General features: G+C 32.3%; 1 protein-coding gene across 2 annotated transcripts in view; it reads left to right on the top strand.

Annotated features, from left to right (window-relative positions):
• Positions 1 to 1,758: 1,758 nt before the first annotated feature.
• LOC106867692 (cytochrome b-c1 complex subunit 8) overlaps positions 1,759 to 3,171 on the top strand; it is an 8,902-nt gene continuing 7,489 nt past the window's right edge. The window contains exon 1 of one of the 2 annotated variants that reach the window (XM_014912646.2): positions 1,759 to 1,862. The gene's annotated coding sequence lies outside the window, so the exon portion shown is untranslated. Of the gene's footprint in view, positions 1,906 to 3,171 lie in introns of both variants that reach the window. The other variant, XM_014912647.2, reaches the window with a different exon arrangement.

The following is a 3,171-nucleotide window of genomic DNA, read 5'->3' on the forward strand; positions in this document are numbered from 1 at the left end:
GGTTGCCTAAACATCTTCCATATTCATTCAGTTGGATCTAAAAACTCCTAACAGATAAAGCAGCCCTATTGCAGCTTTCTTCTCCCTTTCATTAGTATGTCTCTCTTTTGACTTATCTTTATGTTTACCTTGTTTACTGTCAATGTAGATATTAATATAAGCTACTAATTCATTCAGAAGTTCTTGAGTGAGAAACAAAGACCAGCAGTCCTCTGCAGTGTACAAATGTTTTGCTGCTACTCTTGGTCCTGGTGAATCCCGATATATGCTATGGAAGAGACATGGGGAACTTCTTTCCGGAGAATTTTATTATTTTTACCTATAAACTGTTTTTCCGTGTTCCTTGTAGCTTGTTGTTCATCTTCATCTGTTTCTTCTAAAGGGTCTTCTGGTGAAGTCTGCAACATGCCATCTGCTTCAGCTCCTCCCTCTTCATCTGTTGTTTCTTCCTCAGCTATACTCTCTTCTTCCACTTCAGATTCCTTTTCATCTGGTTCTTCATCAAGAAATGATCCCGATTCTTCTATGTCTAATTCTCTCTCAATTTTTCCATCTGTCTTTTCTGAATCTGAAAGGAAAGAAGATTTCTCACTTTTATGGCATTCAGAACCATCTAATACCAAAAAAAAAAAAAAAAAAAAAAATGGTCAGTTGACAATAATATATAATTATATGTGAGAAATAATCAGCCTTTCACATATAAAAATAAAATAAACAATAATAAAGAAAAGGGAACAAAAACGTCTGTCAATAAATAGTGAATGGTACGGTGGGGTATGTAAAATCCCAGATACAAGTAACACGTGTGCACTTCTCATCCCTCAGCAAACAACTGAGTAGAGATGTGCCAAGAAATTACATGGATGGATAGCTCTATCACTGCTGCCAGATGTAAGATACACATATACAAACATCACCCGTGGTATGAGATATGCCACTGCACCACGGGAGGGTTAAACAGAGTGGCTCTCATGGACAAAGTGGTGGAGATAAACCAGACAAAATATTAGATCCACCACCCAAATCAAACTGTTTGGATCTTTTCAATCTCAGTCACAGATTTTTTAATTAATTTTTTTTTTTTGAATAGATCCGATGTGGTTTATCTAGAAGAGTATCGAGCTATTGTATATATATCTGTAACAATTAATAATGTGGTTATATCCTGGTAGGACACACTTAGCAGGGACATATAAGGTTGGTTTCAGCTGATTTAAGCATAACCTTGCATCAACATAAATCATTTTTGAGTAAGTACTGTATTTACAATATGTGTAGCATGGTGTTATTTTCGTTGTTTGTTATTAATGGTCATTAACACATTGTAGTTGCACACGGTTACAGAAACATTCATACTCCACATCAAGATTTTTTCAAAGTTGTTCTAAAATCAATAAAATAGAAAACGCAGTAATTCTAGTCTGTGTTATGACGATGAGTAACAACATTACGAAAAGATAGTAATTAAATTCATAGCTGTTCCACCGATATAAAGAACACTGGAAATGCTTTAACGGTGCAAGATTAAGCTAATGAACTTTGTGGAAAGCATTTGCGTCACTGGCCTTGCTAATACAGAAAGTGAAACATCAAACAGAAATAGCCTTAGGTTCGTACCTCAACTAAAGGAAGCGAATTGCATTCAAACAAGTAGAAAATAAGTAAGATTTGAATTTCAGTATAATAAGATTTTATTAATTCAGATTTAAGAAATAATTCACAGCAATAATCTTAAATTTATGGGGTTTCCTCGTCTTATCATCATTATATTTTTAAGATACGAAACTAAGATATAACCTCAGATTTTCTCTCGTGTTATCTCCTGTCCTGTACTTGACGAAGGTCAGAAAAGAGAAGAAGCAGTAAGTTTGTATTTAAATTGATATATTTTTCACATATTTTAAGGTAAAATAATTTTTCTTTCAACAGTGTTTTTCTCCTGAAAATGTAAATTTTTATATTTATTTCTGTGACTGTTTCTCCTGTGTTTTTTTCGTCCCGAGATCTAAAAATGTCAATAACTTACTACTACATTCGTGTATCTTTATAAAATTCTTTTTGCATTAACAAATTGATATTTATTTTATCAAATTTTAATAAAATATTAAATTTACTAATAGTTCTGATGTTTTATAACTAAAGACAATTTAATTTTTCGATTTTATTTCACTGCTGACTTTCAAATGTATCATTTTCGAAGAAGGTTAAACTCTTTCAATGTTATTTTAAAGCAGTTTTTGAAAATTATATTTCTTTCTACAAAATGTGTTCCTCGTCCTGAGATTAATCATTTATCTTTCTACTGAATACCTTAGTTTTTCTACTCTATTTACTAAATAATACACCTTTCCCGAGTCAACAAGGAAACATTTTCGACTCGCTAGAGATAGCAGTCAAATCACACCTTCGCTGTTGCATAAATGAGAGTGTATTGGATAGTGACCGCTTATCCCAATCCTTATAATGAAGGGAAAAAACTTTTAATTTCAAGGGATACTCTGGGATTAAACAACATATACCCTCATCACTTTCGTGAATGAAACTAATATTTAAGTTTTCAATTTCCTAAAGTAATAATGTTATTTTCTGAATTTTGTTGATTTTTTTTAGAAGTAGAATTATAAAACAGCTTATTATTAACTATCAACTTTAGGGATGAAACATTTTATACCCATACTCCATTTCCATCGAAGATCAGACCAATCGTAATTAATTGTCCCTAAAATTATAATCCTAAGATTTTAATATAACTCATTTCAAGCAATTAGACATTTCACAATTAAATTCAAAATTAAGAAATATTTTATTTTCAAAGTTAGGCAACTGCTACCAACTAAACAAAATATACATTTTCCAATGTCATTACTTTATAGGAAAGTGGGTTATACATCATTAGATGTATACCTGACTTTCCTATATAAAATTAGAAATGTAACGGAACGCTGAACTCCAGACTATCAACTTAAACAACATTTATTCAGGTAGTAAATATATACATCTTTAGCTCTTGTTTGTTGTTACAGCTTCTGTGTGTGTGAGCATAGTTGTTGGGACATTGTTATGTAGATGTAAGCGAGCTGTCGAGCGTAAGTCCGAAAGATGAAGAGAGACAGCTAAACTCGTAAAGAGACTGTCTCCAGAGTTGGAATGTTGGAGACACTGCTTGACACG

Source organism: Octopus bimaculoides, chromosome 7 (assembly GCF_001194135.2).
Source record: "Octopus bimaculoides isolate UCB-OBI-ISO-001 chromosome 7, ASM119413v2, whole genome shotgun sequence".
Classification (NCBI taxonomy): Eukaryota; Metazoa; Mollusca; class Cephalopoda; order Octopoda; family Octopodidae; genus Octopus; species Octopus bimaculoides.